At 51.4% G+C, this 17488-nt stretch overlaps 1 protein-coding gene across 3 annotated transcripts in view; it reads right to left on the bottom strand.

The window, feature by feature from the left end:
* The window catches only part of ZNF536 (zinc finger protein 536), a 421493-nt gene that overhangs the window by 230453 nt on the left and 173552 nt on the right, over positions 1-17488 (bottom strand). The window lies entirely within an intron of this gene.

Raw genomic sequence — 17488 nt, 5'->3', positions numbered from 1 at the left:
CTGCGAGTAGCGGCTTTGCAAACCTCAGAGATTAAGATTTAACCCTTATGTTACGAAACACTGTTATTTTGTCATTTGGTAACTGTGCCCATCAAAAGAAGTATAAATTATCTGGTGACGGAATCTTAGTGGATCGTCGAGACTGTTCATTTTTGGGTGGGGGCAAAGACTTAGACCATTTAATGGGCTCTCCCTGTCCTTCCACTGGCATGATATCGCAGGCAGGGACTTTGATTGGGTTTAAAGAGATCCTTTATAGAACTAGATAAAAACCAATTAAAATCCAGGGATGATGCCATAGGAAGTCTCAACCAAGTTTGAGTGTTTTTAATAACTTTCCCAGTATACAGTAATGAGTACAAATTGTACCTGCAGTATGTGTTTTGCAGAAAATTAGAACTCAAAGCTGTTTGTTAAACACTAACACTCAAAGCTGGTCTGCATAATTGCTTTTAATGCTCCTCTCTGCCCGCTCCCCAGCCTGTGCAGACCTGCAAAGGCCACACTGCTTGGGGGAGGGATGGAAGGAACGCCGTGCACGCCTGCCCCCCCCCCCCCCCGGCATCACAGCATTCGAGGAGTTCAACTTTGAAACGCAATGAACCCATGCCTGGGTCCTTCTATTTCCAGATCTGTCTCCCAGCTGAAGGAGTCCAAATTTGCTTCCTGCCATTGGAACTGTTTTTGCACATCCCAGTGTTTACATGTGTTGGCCAGCCAGGTGGTCTAGGAGCAGCGCTTAACCCCAGCCAGGACTGATTCCTGGGCCAAGCAGTTCCCTCGGGGGACCGGTGGGGACAGAGCTCAACTGTGCAGGAAGCGCATTCAGCCCTGGGGGGTGGGGGGGGGGGTCTGCTACCTACCGGGCCTCCTGCCAGGCAGATTGTGCCTGGCATGGAGGGTCTCCAATGGGAGACCTGGCTTCCTTGGCAAGAGGACAGGGGCTGTGAGTCTGTCTTGCAAGGGAGGGAAGAAAAAGACATGAATGTTTATTTGCAGGAGAGAGAAAAACTGCAATCACAGTGCTGGGCTAGCGGTGGCCATGAATGATGCCATGGACACCTGCACACATTCGTACACACTTGGTCACTTGTGGAAGAAGTCGCCATCTTTCCTTTTTGTTTCTGGTGGCAGTCTACACGCAAATTAAAAAAAAAAAAAAAGTCCATTTTGGAGGCTGGTCAGAAAGGAGTGTTTTGTCATGGAGATTCTTGCATTCATTCACCAAACTTGCTGAGTTCCCTCTGTATGCCAGGCCCTGTCCCTGGCACTTAGGACACCGTGGTGGACAAGACTGGCCAGCCCCAGGGCTCACAGCACCCACTGACCAGCAGGGAGGAGCAGGCTCAGCAGGTAGAAATTGCTAAGGCAGGACTGGTGCCTGGAGGACCCCAGGCAAGGACTCTAACAGCCCCCAGGGCCCTGTCTGGAGCCCCTTCTCTACCTTCAAGCTCCATCCAGCTGTTCTGGCTCCTCTCCCAAGCAAACACGGATCATGACCCTGAAGCCACTTGGGAGTGCTCAGAATTCCACCCAACAGCTCTGGGGAAGTTTCGAAAGTCCAAAGCCAACATGGCTGGCCCACGTCCAACGGCTGCCCAGTTGGCCTTCTCTGAAGACATGAATCCAGAAAGACAGGCTATTTTCAGGTTGCTGCTGATGAGCTGAGCCAATTCAGCAGGAGGGAGAGGAGGCTGAATGTGCAATACAGCGAGACTACAAATCAGGCTGGATGAGGGGCATCAAGTTGAAGACCATCCCCCTGCCCCCATTCGTGCTGGGTAAGTAACAGCTCAATTTGTTAAATAATGAATATGGGGAGTTTTCAAGTTAGGTTTGGGTATAGAATTCTTTTATTATGTTAAAAATTTTTTTTTCAGTCAACAAAGCTTTTTTAAGGAACTGGTCTTCAGGTGCCATTGCTGAAGTCTCAGCTGAGGAGAGGAAGAATGTTCTAGAATGTGCAAAGGTATAGTCGGCTCCTTGTCCCCTCATGCAGGTCTGAGCTCACATAGCCCCTTCTCACAAAGACCACCGTGCCTCCCTCGTCGGAGGCTGTCACCCCCAGCCTCTCTTCACCCATCACCTTATTTCCTTCTTCACAGCACTTACCACTAGGGCAAAGTTTTGTTGTTGACCTCTACAAATGTGCTTCTTTTCCATGAGGGCATGATCACAGTGGAAGCCTCCAGGCCCAGGGCAGAGCTGGCCCACTGTAAGTTCTTCGGCATTTTCTGGCCAAAAGGATGAATGAATGAAGAGACTCTATAAGCATAGCCCATAAAAGAAAGCTAGCCCTGTAGGAGAAACACTCTCCTCCCAACCTCATGCGACCCAAACTCAGCTTTTGCACAAGTCCATGAACATCCACTATCAGATTTTGTCAGACTTGGAAGGGTCTCTGGCTAACCTAGAACCTGCGGGTTCAAACACCACCAAGGGAGAGCCACCCCCACCACCAGCTCTTTCATTATATATGCCCATGGTGACCATCTCAGGCCTGGACCACCACTGAGCAGCGATCCCCTTGAGAACTTGACCACTCATCGGGGGACCCACGGGAGCACTCAAAATTTTGGCAGAGCTGGCCGGCTCTCAAGGAGATGCTCCGAGGATTACAGCCCTCGGCCCCTCAAGTGAGCCCAGGCAAAGCCCACACAGAGCCCCACTGTGAGGAATGGCCTTGCCAGATGATTATCTCCAAATGTTTGGTGAGACCCAGCACCCCATGATTCCGTGAGCAGGTGCAGGCCCTGCAATGGGTCAGTCATAACCAATACCAGCCACCTAACTCAGAGCAAGAAAGGGGAGCGTGAGTTCTTGGAAAGAGCACGGGGTAATTGGTGTGCTGTCCCTGGGCCAAAGCAACCCAGGCGGGATGAGCTGGCCCCAGGCCCGGCCTGGGACTCACAAAACCTGGGTCGGCCCCAATTTCTCCAGCCTTGACACTTCACCCATCCGGAATTCATTTACCCCTTATGTCAGTCACTCAGTAAACACTTGCCAGGGGCCTTCTATGTACCTGCCATAGAGGGCCTCTGTGGTCCAAGGGGCCAGCACAGGCAAGGCCACCAATAACGGGACGCAATGAAAAGGCTCAGAGAGGCTGAACTCACGGTTTAGACAAAGGAGGAACCACGACAGCTTTGGCATTTAGAGGTGTGTGTGTGTGTGTGTGTGTGTGTGTGTGTGTACGAGTATGTCTGTTTTGGGTGAAAGGCAGAGATTCCCTAAGCAGTAGCACTCTAGAAACTTATACAAATGCAGACCCTGGGAAACTCAGGGATCACGGATCCCACTGTTAAGGGATTGGATCCCACCGCAGCCCTAAGAGCTCACGGGGCCAGGGAAGTGAGGCTGCCTGCCAGGGCTCGCCATTCTGATGGAAGGAGGCGTTACTCCTTTCCCCTAGCTCTCAGGGAGCAAGCACAGGGGGAGCGCCTTCCCTTTGGAACCACACTGTTCCTTCCCAGGCCCTGTACTTCCTCTGTCCTGATAGCTCGGGCAGATGAAATCCACAGGCAGCACCCTCCCCCACGCGTGGACACCAGTACCAGGGAGCACTTGATCCCATGTGCTCAACCTATCCTTCTCTCCCTGGCCCCGGCTCTGGCCTCATTATCCCACCATCCAGCAGCTGAGGGACCCCCACGAGGAAGCCAGGAGCCAGGACAGGGCTGGCAGTGATCCTGGGCTTAAGGCAATCCCTTCTGAGGAACCTATACAGTAACTCCTCCGACCCTCCCATCCAGGTAGGAAAACCCTCGGTACAATTAAAAGCAAGTAAACAAACACCCAAACCCTGAGAACAGTTTGCCCTTGGCCTTCAGCTCAGGGCCCCAGCCCAAAGCGTATCAGGAAGAAGATCAATACACCCTGGTTGACTCATGGAAGGAACCGATGCATATGTAATTTACCTGACTGTGGAAAGAAAGGCAGCCGAGCCTGGACAGTTAGAGGCCACTGTAAACGGCTGAATCGGGTACACCGCGCCCCACCCCCCACCATGGAAACACTCCAACATTCCACCCCTGTCCTGATCTTGCGGGCTCCCTAGCGTCATGGTGGGGCACTGCCGGTCCTCGAGGCGACTGTCAATATTGACCAAGAACCAGGCGTGGGGTGAGTCCCAGCCACCATGGCATTCCTCACCACCATGTGGAAATGCCTGGGCCCCACCTCTGAGCACGGTCAGGGCCCCAGTTGAAAGTTTCTGAAGGCTAGAGGTTTTCTTCTCAAGCTGTGCCATTTTGCATTTCATACCAGGGTATCCTCAGCACAGGGAACCCACCGTTGGGTGCGCAGATCATCAAAATACATTCTATCTCATCATTCCCATCATTGCAGGTACAGTGAGCCATTCAGCTGCCTTTGATGGTGCTAATGGTTATTTTGATTTTGTATTTCTGCCTTCAAAACTATTTCCTGTGATATCAATGACAAAAGTTTTCACTTAACTCTTCCAATAGAGAACCTAATTGTATCTTTCACTCAAAATGAAATTTAAAACTATCAGGACACCAGAAATACCAGCTGCTACGAGTCTAAATAAATTTTACACAAAAACACAGTTTCATTTTGCTAGCACAGAAAAAAGAAAGTAATCTTATGAATAGTCCAAAAAATATAGATCTTGCCAGTAAGTTGCATGAAAGAGTTTTATCCTTATACCATGAAAAAGAATAGTTGGGAAATGAAATGACTTTCAAAATAACCATTTCAACTAGGTTTTTAAAAATCAAATATTGTTGTCTAGCCAAGCACAACTAAATATTCCCTTTTTTATCAATGTGGGTAGAAGTGCTGCTTCGGAAAATGTACAGGAGTCCTACCGCTCCCAACTGCTGGGCAGGGGAGGGACGTGGGTTCCCAGCAAGGGCTCCAAATGCCACTGTGGGGCTCACGGCATGCAGTTCTGGTAGCAGATGGACCCCCTTTCTGCAGGCTCAAGTGACCCTCCGCATCTTCCCCACAACCTATTTTGCTTTCTTACACTTTGGGTAAGCAGTAATTAAGACAACTTCACCTAGAATACAATGGCTTCTTATTAAATACTATTTTCCAATTGTTGTAGCTCAAACTGTTTAACCAAGGTTGTTATAAGCATAATACACTCCTGTTCTGAAATACAGAACACCAGACTACTGAACCTTTTCAGGGTCATTAAACAGCTGTAAACATTATTACAAAAATAAACCAGAGATTTCATGCTTACATTTTGGCCTAGAGCTTGCTATGCTGAGCAAGTACATTTTTTCATCTCTTACAATCAACGCTGGTGACATTTGGGCATCCAAACAAATTACATCACAAACATTACTGAGGTGGGCAGGATACTGAGTGGTTTATTTGCCAGATGATTAATAGATAAACAGGAGGGCTGTTCGGGTGACCTGTTCTGTTTGATTGATGTGTAGACAATGCTATGAGACAGGGCCAGAAACAGTTAAATCCTTGCTGAATTTTTTAATGGAAAGATGATATTCAAATAGGGCCATGGAATATGGTGACTGTGTGACCAGGAGAGCCGAGTTGAAGAGTACGGTCGAACTCCCCAACTTCCCCTTGTGCATGGAATGTGGGTCAAAGTCAGGGCCCTTCCAGCCTCGGATGGTGAATGGGACCCCGGTGGACCAGCTTCAACGCACAGTCCCACAGAGTCCCAGACAGCTTCTGCACTGGGGGATGGGAGTTGGAGGACTCAGAAGAAGAAAAGGAATAAAAAGTATCCTCTCTTTAAAGACTTTGGATGATTTCAAAATTCTCAAGGGTGAATGCATGTTGGCTTTTGGAGTCTGGGTTGAAACTGTAGCCCATAATTGAAGGCAGATCATGAACACAGCGGACAGGAAAAGAAAACACCTGCAAAGTGTGCCCCTGGTCATCTTTTCAGGGTAGAGAAGACTTCCAATCTGAGTTCCTGGCCCACTATCTGCCTACCAGGCAAACAGGTGCTGGGATGGAATTCGGACAACCTCCTATGGGGTGGTTGTGAAGACCATGGACGTGTCAGGCAGACAAGCTCTCAAAAAATAAAACAGAAAACAAGTAACAACTGTCATCATCACCATCTCCATCATTCCCATTATCATCATCATCTTCTTTTTCATCATCACCATCCTTATCACCATCACCATCTTCACCACCACCACTGTCACCAACTTCACCATCACCATCTTCACCACCACCACTGTCATCAACTTCACCATCATCTTCACCACCATCACTGTCACCAACTTCACGATCATCATCTTCACCACCACCACTGTCACCAACTTCACCATCATCATCATCTTCACCACCACCACTGTCACCACTGTCATCATGTTCACCATCACCATTGTCATCATCGTCATCACCTTCACCACCACCACTGTGACCACCGTCATCATCATCATCATCATCATCTTCGCCACCACTACTGTGATCACTGTCATCATGTTCACCATCACTATTGTCATCATCATCATCATCACCTTCACCACCACCACTGTCATCATCAGCACCATCATCATCACCATCATCATCTTCACCACCACTACTGTGACCACTGTCATCATGTTCACCATCACCATTGTCATCATCGTCATCACCATTATCATCTTCACCACCACCAGTCACCACTGTCATCACCATCATCACCATCATCGCCTTCACCACCACCACTGTCACCAACTTCACCATCATCATCATCTTCACCACTGCCACTGTCACCACTGTCATCATGTTCACCATCACCATTGTCATCATCATCACCTTCACCACCACCACTGTGACCACCGTCATCATCACCATCATCATCTTCACCACCACTACTGTGACCACTGTCCTCATGTTCACCATCACCATTGTCATCATCATCATCACCATCATCATCACCTTCACCACTATCACTGTCACCATTGTCACCACCGTCATCACCACCACCACTGTGACTGCTGTCATCACCATCACCATCATCATCACCTTCACCACCACTGTCACCAATGTCATCACCTTCACCACAGCCATCACATCATCTTCATCATAACTATCACATCATCATCATCATCATTACCTTCACCATCACCACTATCATCACCATTGTCATCTTCATCACCTTCATCATCCCCATCATCACCATCATCATCATCTTCATCTTCATCATAACCATCACATCATCATCACCTTCATATCACCATTGTCATCACCTTTATCAAAGCTATCACATCACCATTACCCCATTGTCATCTTCATCACCATCATCACCACTGTCATCATCTTTACCATCATCATCTACATCAGCAACAGTGTCCTCCTTCCCCTCCTTCTCCTCATCATCACAATACCATGTGCCAGCACAACACTGTGCCAGGTACTTCACAATCATTACCTCATTTAATCTCATACAACCTTCGAATGCTAGGTATTAAACTATCCCCATACTAAAAAAGAGCAAACTAAGGCCCCCAAAATTTGAGTCCAACAAGGGCATATGACTGGGGAGTCTGACTCCAGAGCCCAAGCAAGACATGCTGGTGGGCAGGCAGGCTTCCGATGTCCATACCACGTTAGTCTTGCTGAGCTGAATGCAGACATCGCCTTCATTTGCAAAATGTGTAGAAACAAAGGAAGCCACACAGTTCAGGGAAAGCTTAAAGGAGGCCAAGGAGCCAGAGCCCTAACAAACATGTGTACCAGGAAGTGGAAATGTGCAGTCCACTCCAGAGAAAGCAACTCAGGGGGCAAGCGTGGGTGGGGGTGGGGTGCGGGAAGACACTGTGGATCTAGGAATGTGGCGAGCCTGTTGCTCACCAGTTGGGGAAGGTGTCACACAAAAATTTATTTATATGATCTTATTGTCCTAGCATCCATAAAGTGGATATATTATTTCACATTCTCCCGTCCTGGGACAGGTGGGTTATTCCCCAGCCAGACCGAGGCAGTGGAAAGGGAGGGGCACCTGAGGGCCATGAACATGAGTCTAATTGCACAAGCTCTTCCAGAGGTGGTTGACCGCGGTTACCTGCCTAAGTCCCAACTTCGTTGTCTCTAAAATGAGCTGAGATTAACTGTCCTGCATACAGGGTTTGTGGAAGGCGAAGGGGAATTATGGGAGAGAAAACATGGAGCTTAAATTGTAGAAGGTGGTGCCTGTACAGGGACCTTTCTCATGTGCCAACCACAGCTTTAGCACAGGCTTCCAGAGCTGGAAAGACCTTTCATCTGGGACTCGGATAAATCCTGAGGGGCGAAGGACACAACCAAGGCACGATCAAGGCCTGTAAACGCAATGACTAAAGCCTCACTCATTGCCGACTTTACTGGTTCAGCGTGAAGTGGGACTCATACCATTCAGTGACATTTGTCAATGCCTGCATGTGGCGAGAAGCGGACCGACCACCAGCAAGACCAGATCCTTGCCTTGGAAAGCTGACTCGGGGAGGGGAAGAGAGTTACCCCCACGAGGAGCACAGACTGGGGGCAGGTGCTGAAGAGGGGGGAATCTACAAATGCTGGGGGGCTGGGTGTAGGTGGGAAGGTGCAGTGGAGACCAGGGAAGGGAAACCAGTGGGGAGAACAACCAGGAAGAGGTCAGTCCTTGGCTGAGCTTAGAGGAGGTCACTCAGCAGAAAAAGATGGAAGGGCATGGAGGACAGAGGGAACAGAATGAGCAAAATGGGGACTAAGCATGGAATATGCTGGATGATGACAGGGAATGGGGTGGACATGGTGGGCCAGGCACACACCTGAATGCTGATCCATGGAGTTCATATTTGGGGCAAAAGGGGGTTCAGGAAGCTTCTGTGAGGGTTGTAGTAGAACACGTGCTTTACTCTGCCGCCGCTGTGGCATGTTAGCAGCTTCCTACCACGTTGGATCAGAGGAGATGAAGAAAAACAGAGGGTGAAAATAAACTCCCGAACCACAACCCAAACAACCAAGGGCTAGAGTTCTCGCTGTGGTGAGGGAGGGCTCCCTGCACCCCAGAGAGAAAAGGCCACTCAGAGTTTGGAAGCAGATATTGATTTCCCCTCTTCTTCATAACAGCAAAAGAACAGTGAAAGAAGGACTGCTCCCCATACCTCCTGGCAGCCCACCCCCACCTCTCCAAATGTGGCCGCCCAGATCTGTCCTTCATGCTCCATCCTGGGTCGCCTATTCTGGGAAGATTTCCTGGAATTGCCCCAGGCTGGAGGTGAGACTCTGTCCCCAGAGTCGTTCTGCAGTTTCTCTAGAGCTGTTAGGACATATTCACAACGCACTTCGATGCACGCAAATAAGAAGGTCACAACATTTCTTCTCCTCTGCTGGAGCTTTGTGACAGCAGGGGTCTTATGAGCTCCTGTCCTTAGCACCTGGGGCAACAGTCCCACCAATAACTGGTCCTTTAAGCTTCTGATGATCACAATGCAGGGGAGGGAGGTAGTCCGTACCATCCTAAGAATGCACAGCACTTTGTGAGCAAAAGCCCAGGCCTCTCCCCCCAGAATGCAGGCCATCAAGTGGTGCTTCCAGTTCTCCCAGATGCAATGATTTGGGAAGGAAATGGCCCCCTAATTTGCTGTAATTGATTTTTCTGAACTGTGTCCACCTCATCAGGGAAAGCAACAAACTGCACACACACACACACACACACACACACACACACACACACACACACACACACACATACACAGAGGCTTTTAATGAATGACCTACCTTTAAAATATCACAAACCTGAACAAGATACCAGCAGTTGTCATGAAGTGTATTGATTCTTTCTCTCACTGGCTTTCTCTCTCTCTTTTTAACCAGACTTGGTCATGGCAGGAAGTTAGATATGTAATCCCCTATTAACCCGCCTTGGCTCCCTGCTCAGCCTCAGCATACAGCCGCTGCACTAGAACAAAACCGGGGGCCCGGCACCCCCAGGCCTCCCGGCAGTACCTCCCTCCAGAGGGCAGCGGCCAACAGGGTGCGGGGCCCAGCTACCCGTCACCACCCTTCACCCCTGATTAAACCCATTTACATCTGAGCACTTCTGGACTAGGGTATCATGTCGAACACTTTATTTTCATTTCACAGAAGCCTCAGATTTGATTCGGTGCAAAACTAAATATAATGTAGAATGCACATATGCAAGAGTGATCAAAGAGGGCCTGATTGTGAAATATTCATAGAAGTCGGCCCACGGAGATTCGTTCGCAGGGCACCTGTCGAAGACAGAAGCTCAGATACATGTCGTCTCGTAAGTACACACAATCATTACTGAGCAAAGAACCGAGGCACACGAGTAGAGCCTCTGCGGCCTGCAGCTCTCAGGCTCAGGCCAACAGATGGGGCCTCTCCAGGCCAGGCTGAGGCTTCGGTCCTTTTTGGCTCTCAGGGTCCCCAGTTCCGCATCTCTGGCTCCTGTGCAGGTCCCCAGGCTGGCCTCGCCTGGCCTCTGCTGTGCCAGACTCTCGGGAGGGGAGGGAAGACTAGCCACGGGCCCCTGACCAAAGCAGCAGGAATAGCTGCTGGGGGGCCAAGCCGCACGTCGGCCAAGCGCGCGCACTCACGGGGCTGCAGACACACATTTCTGACCACTATTAGGAAAGAAGGGGGAGCAAAGACAGACTCCCCAGCTCACACGTCATTTGAGGAGGGAGCACCCTGTGCCTCATCTTGTTTAAGCCTGTGAGTATTTGAAGAGGACCCTCTCTGTTCTCAGGGAGCTGAGGAGGGGACTTGGTGCCCTTCTGTGCATATTGTTCCCTCTGTCTGGAACACTCTCTTTGCAATCCCCACTTGATCCCTATGCTCCGTCATCTGGTGAAGATTAAATGCCACCTCATTCAGGAGGCCCTCCGTGATACCCCAGGGGCAGGGCAGGTCCTCTCCTGTCTGTCTGTCCTGCCCCCTCACAATGGCTTTCGTCCTGGGTTGGGCTTGTTTGTATATGGGTCCAGAAGCTCCCTGTGGGGGGAGGCCACGAGCATTGCTTCACTGGGGTGCCCCCAGCAGTGGTACAGAACCAGGCCCAGAGGATGCACTCAATTAATATTTGCTGAATGCATGAAGAAAGGAGCAAGCGAATGGATAAATGATTGAATGAGGAAGTGAATGAACGGAGCAATCAACGAAGGATGCAGGCCAGGTACACAGCATCTAACCTTGCGGAGAGATGGGATGCTCAGGAGAGAAAGACTCAGGCCACAGCCCACTCCTGCACAGTGGGAGCAGACCCTGTTCTCTGCTCCTCAAGACACTAGCCAGGTGACAAGTTTGCCTTATAGAGCCTGATCTCAAATGTCACCCCATCTGCATCCCACTCCCAGTCCCCCACACTTCACACTCCCCATGAAGGGTTAATCCCACCCCATCTCATGATGGATAACCTGGGTCCCTGTCTCTGGCTGGGACCTCTAGGGACCCATATCTAACCCAAACCCAATGCTTTGCCTGCAACACGAAGCTACAAATTCTGGCTGAGTGAATTCTAAGCCCCCCGCCCCGCACCTGCCCTTTATAAACCCTGCACTCTTTTGACACCTCTGCTTCTCATACTCTCACTTGCCCATGCAAACATTCATTCATTCATTCACTCTGCATTTCCTGATAATCTACTGTGTGCCAGGCACTGTGCTGGGCTCTGCAGAGAAAAGAATCAGAAACAACCTACCCTTCCAGACCTCACTATCAGAAGGGCAGACAGACCTGAAACATCAGCCCAGAGATGATGATAACATTCAAGTGCGGTTTATTCACAAAGGCTCAGGGGACTAGCAGCTTTGAGGGTAACCACCATACCTTGTCTATCTGTCTCTGAGTGCCCAGCACAGGGGAGGCCCTTGAGGCCGGGTCTATTGTCAGCATGACACTGCCTCTCCCTTTCTTGGTCTTGCTCCACTCTGACTGCTGGCTGATACCTCCCTCCCAACCCCACAACCCATCACTCCAAGATCCAGGTCCTTGCAGAACAGAATGCCCTCTCTCTCTGACAGTGCCCTCCGGGGAACAGTGTTCCTAGTGCCTGGAACAGCAGCGGGGCTGGGCACCCCAGAAAACTGGCTGCCCCCCATACCTATACCAGGTGGGCTTACAACCTCCCCCACGGGCTGCTCTCCATCCCGCCCTGGAACCAACCCACACCCCAGCCCAGACAGCCAGCTGTGTAGCCTCGGATGCCCCGGCCCCTCTCTGAGTCATGGCTTCCCATCTATAAACCAAGCAGGCTGGCCAGACTGATCGCTACCCTCAGCTCCTCAGTCTCTCCTCCTGCCTCCTGATTTATGCTTCTGTGGCCCACCTGACAGGGAAGGGGCCTCCCAGCCAAGCCCTGATCCTGAACCATCACCAATCACAGAGAACGGCTGGAGTTGAACTTCACCGATGCTGAACACCGGGGGAAACATTAAAAATGAAGCAATTAACGTTCTCTCTTCTTACAAGGGAGGAAAATGCCATTAGTGGGCTGGTCTGGGGCCATCAGCGTGTGGTTGGTCCACCCTGCCCCGGATAGGCTGTACTTTATCGTCACGATCATGACAAGAGGGGACCTGAACAAGAGGTATTTCCTCGGGAGAGGCTTTCCAGAAACCCAGAGGCGTTCTTGGCATGGAGGTAGGAGCTCCACGAGCTGCAAACGGCATCCAGAAGCGACAGTGGTCAACAGTCAGGTGGCTAGTGTTACTCTTTGGGGTCCCCGAGGGGCCTCTTTTCTGGGACTCCATGTGACCAGTGAAAAACGGCAGCTGCCGCTGGAGGTAAACGGCGTCTTACCCAAAAGAATGGGAGGCCCAGGAGCTGTAAGGTGGTAGGTACCTCCCCAGTTATGCATCTGGGACAGGAGAGCAATAATGAGGTCATTTGTGCCAGGGGCCTGCAGCAGTGCCTGGCACAGAGCGAGCACTCCATAGAGGTTCCCGTGCTGTCCCCTCTTCTGTGACCACAGTGACCACATGCAGCCAGCGCTGGGCCCGTCAGCACGCCTGCCTCGCTCAGCCCTGGTTGGTCCCACCGTGAGGCTGCCTGGAAGCCAAACACTCCCGGGGCCTGTGTGGTCGCCAAGGGGTTAATAACCTCACCTTTCTTATTTTGTAAAAGTGTTTGCAGCTCACGAGGAAAAGCCAAACACCCCCACTTGAAATCTGGACAAAAGGCCTGTGAAGGCAATTCATGGAAGAAATGGAATTGGCTAATGACCATGGAAACGTCACTCCTCACGAGACAGCAAGAAGACTCCAAACAATAGCAAGGTCCCATTTGAAAATAATTCCATTACAGATTATACCCAGACCTTGTGAGAACCCTAAATTTCCCCCACAGAATCATGGCACCTCCAAAGCAGGACACGGGAGAAGGGAATGTGACCTTGTTCCAAGCACAACTTCCCTGCCAAAGTCAGATACCCAGAGCTATGGTGTGGGGTTCTTGAAGAAGCCAAGCTAGGAAGGGGAGCATTCTAGATAGCAGTTTCACACCTATGCTGGGGACTAAAGGAACAGAAAAGATCCTGGTGTTAAAAGGTGTAGCCTGTGATTTCTGCTTTACTCAGAAAAACCTCTTAGAAAGCCTCCACCAATCCTGCCAAGGAAGCGAAACTCCTCGAGCAGCAGGTTGTGCAGGATGGAATACAGCGAGACCTGACCGATGAGCCCTGCGGGCACGATGTTCCCGAGCCTGAGGCCAGCCTGTGTCTGCTCACTCCCCCTGCACCCGCAGGGTGTCTCCATGTAAGTGCAAGACGCACAGAACAAACATCACAGTCTTTCCTGCACACAACTAACCGGAGTTCATGCCACAGACTTCCAGGAACGGCCATCCCCGTCCCCCATCCAATCTCCCTCCCCACCACTCTCCTCCACATTCTCCCGGACTACTCAGGGAACACTTCTCCACCCCACAAATGAGATCTGTGCACAGCTTCTCTCTTTGCACAGGGATGCTACTTGAGGGAAAAGAGGCACAGATGAGAGTAGGGTGGCAAAGCTGGAGAAGTCTGATGTGCCCATTTTATAGATAGGTATACGGAGGCCAGGCGTTGGGTGACGATCCCGCTAAGGTTACAAGTGTTTGTGCCTCTATGTGCCTGTGTCCTTTGGTTACCTCCTAAGCACTCAAAAAAATTGTTAGAAGCTAAGTAAATGCTCCCTGGCTGGCTGAACGCACGAGCAGGTGGACAGAAGAAGAAATAAGGCACAGATACAAAGATGGACAGTCCAACCAACAAATTCTGGAATGCCCTTGCCTCTACTCGCTCAGCAGCCAAATGGGGAGCATCTATTAAAAAGGGCTTTAATAATCTATCGTCCCTTGCTGTTCACCAGCCTTTTTGCCCCCATAATTCCTTCTCCAATTAGACAATATAAAATTAGACTCTTGATTATATCACGTCCTGGGCTTAATGACTGGTCCTCAAAATCAGGTAGCCTGCTAGCCTGCAACCTCCTCAGACTTCTGCAGAGCCCCGTAAGGGGCGTGATGCCTGTGAACTAGCTGGTGAGGTCTGAGCCCCTGCCACCCTCGAGGACGTGAATCCCTCCCAGGAGGCACCTGTGGGGTAGTCAGAGGCTGTGGCCAAGGCACTCGGGACTCAAGACATTCAAGATAAAGATTCTCCCAAGTCTTTCCTAAGAAAGCAAGCGAAAGAGCAAAGATGGGGTCGGGGCCAAAGATGCCCCCCATTTAGAAACACACTTCAGGAGGCAGGAAAGAATGTTTCCATTCGCTCATTCATGTGTTTGATTTGCATCAAATTACATCAGGTTGATGTGATGTAACATGACATCCCCCTGTGAAATGCATAAATCAAGGCACCCCATAAATTTAAAGGAATAGAGTTCTTTTCCAGAAGTGGCTAATTACTCATAAACAGCAGATATTTTATTGCCGTTGGTCAGTAGCAGGTTTTTAATAGCCAGAGCGTTTTGTGACTCAAGCTTTTCATAACACGGGGCTGAGGAAGTCAAGCATTACCTGTTTGTAGCTCCCTCGAGGGTTACAAAGATCTTGCCGAGGTAGAACACCTCTGGGGAGGCCCCCTCAGCCAGGCCTGGCTGGGGTGTGGTGCCAGCCCCCGACCCATGCCTGCTCTGCCAGGAGGGGAGCCTGGCTCTGCAGCCAGCTGCTGTCTGGGGCAGGGCTCCCCGAAAATGCCGCCCTGCAGGAGCTCAGGACTGTTAGCGGGATCGGGGACTTCCTGCATACTCATGGGGACGGTTTCCAGCCCACACCTCTGGGAAGCCAAGTTTACCAGGTTCAGACTGCTCCACCAATGGCAGAGGTTTGAGCAGACACCCACTTTCCTCCACCCAGTCCCATGACAGGCCCTGCACAGGGGAACCCTCCTCTTCCTCCTCAGACCAGGGGCTTGGGTGGGCTTGTAAATAACACCCAGATCCTGACTGTGGAACTCATTTGAGCAAATCAGCATATCCCACCCCTTGGCCTTGGTGCTGTTTAAGGATCAGCACATGACTTAATTGAAGCCAATGAGAGTGAGGGCTAGGGCCTGCCAGTGACTTCAGTGCTTCAGACACTCTCCCTCGAGGTCTGGAGCTTTGGCAGCTACTCTGCCACCAAGATTTGGAAGCTGCTAGGGGTGGGGCTGTCACATGCTGAGATAAGGCCAGTACTGAGGAGACAGGAGAGAAGTCAGCTACTCAGGGTCATAAACTGAGCTCCTGGATCAAATGGCACCTGAAGCTGAACGATTTAAATACTTTGCAATTACATGAGCCAATACAGTCTCCCAGTGCTTTAAGCTGGTTTGGGTTAGATTTCCTGTCACTTGAAACCAAAGGAGTCTTGGCTGATAAAAGACCACAGCCTCCCTTCCAGACACCCCCCTGTGCCTTTCCACTTCTACTCTGCTCAGCCAGCCTCCTGCCTGCCTGATGAGCATGCCAACTCCTTCCCGTCTTTGTTCTCTTCCACTGGTCTCATTCGAATCCAGGCGAGCCACACCGTGCATGCCCTAGGGTGCCGAGCCGCACTCTGGCTTGGCTCTTCTGGAAGTGTCTGGTGTGAAGTGGGGAAGGCAGGCCCTGGATGCAGAAGAAGCACTCCACAGTGGGCACTGAAAATGCATCTCTCACCCTGCCCAGCTGTCTGCTTGCCATTTGCCAAGGGATGTGGAATTCCACCATTGGGTCTTTCCCATAAGGCTTTTTTTTGTTTGCTCCAAGGAAAAGTGATTTTAGACAAGTGTAGTCATGATCGTCCAGAAGTCTTCAGCACTTCTGTGTCGATTTAGAGGCATGTGCCAATTCTTCTGTACCAACCCCCCCCCCATCCCGTCCTTGGGTGTCTTCTCCTTCAGATCTACAGCCAAATGTCACTTTCCCCATTACCTGCACTCAGGCCCCTGCGTGCCCAGCAGACTATTAGCTGAACTCAGTACAGATGTCCACTGGCCGATGAAGGAAAGTGAGACCCCGGAGTGTTCACTGTTACACAGGCTTCATGGTCTACAGAGCAAATCCCTCACCCACTGTTCCCTCTGCTGTCTCTGTCCCCTCTGCACTGCAGGGACTCCTGGCCTCCTCTTCATTTTTTTAAAAGATTTTATTTATTTATTGGAGAGAGAGACAGCGAGAGAGAGCATGAGCAGGGGGGGAGAGGGAGAAGCAGACTCCCTGCTGAGCAGGGAGCCTGACGCGGGGCTCCATCCCAGGACCCTGGGATCATGACCTGAGCTGAAGGCAGACGCTTGACGGACTGAGCCACCCAGGCGCCCCGGGCCTGGTCTTCATTGTACTTCATTGTATTTCATTGTACTGAGCATCCCAGAGGGACTAAGTTCCAACCCAGTGTTCCCACCTAAGTGCAGGCCCCTCTGCAGCCTGCTGTGTGCACGCCAGGGAGTGTGAGGACATCCTGACATGTGGGGCTGCAAACGGGGTACCTAGAGCAGGTGACTATAAGGGCAGAATGAAAATGAGCTGCAGCAGTCACCCCCGGGACCCAGAGGCAAAGTGTCCCTGGGCTGGCATTAGTTCAGCTTCAGGGTGACCCCCCTGGAGCAGCCCCCCTCGCCCCCTGCCGCCACGGATACTCACAGCAAGCAAGTAACCCCGGCAAAGCACTTGGGACTGGGCAGACAGTGTGTCGTCCAGATCCTGGGAAGTCGGCCCCGTGTCTCTTCTTGCAGAGGCCACACTCACCCTGGCAGGGAGCCCGAGACCGCCTGTGCCTGGCCTCCCCCAGATCCGGGTCATGTTACTGCTTGTCGCCCACCCACCTGCCCCCACCTCCTCGCGCCCTTTGCCGCGACCACTCCCCTGCCCCCTGCCCCGCCACAGCTGCCGGGGGCTGCCGCCTCGTTCCCGAGGGAGCCCCCGGGAGGAAGCCCTGCCCTTGCGTGCCCTTCGCACAGGCTGGGCAGGCCCTCGGTGGCAGGGACAGACTGAGCAGGCTCTGCAGCGCCTGTCATCTCACTCCAGGAACCCAGCTAGCCAGGCACTGGCACGCGCAACCTCTGATCTCCGAAACTGCTCATTCCCCCTGCAGCGTTCCCGGACACCCCGCGCCCTGGCGCCCA

Source organism: Zalophus californianus, chromosome 17, assembly GCF_009762305.2.
Source record: "Zalophus californianus isolate mZalCal1 chromosome 17, mZalCal1.pri.v2, whole genome shotgun sequence".
NCBI classification, from domain to species: Eukaryota; Metazoa; Chordata; class Mammalia; order Carnivora; family Otariidae; genus Zalophus; species Zalophus californianus.
The sequence above is the reverse complement of the archived record's forward strand: the minus strand, read 5'-3'. Positions and strand labels throughout refer to the sequence as shown.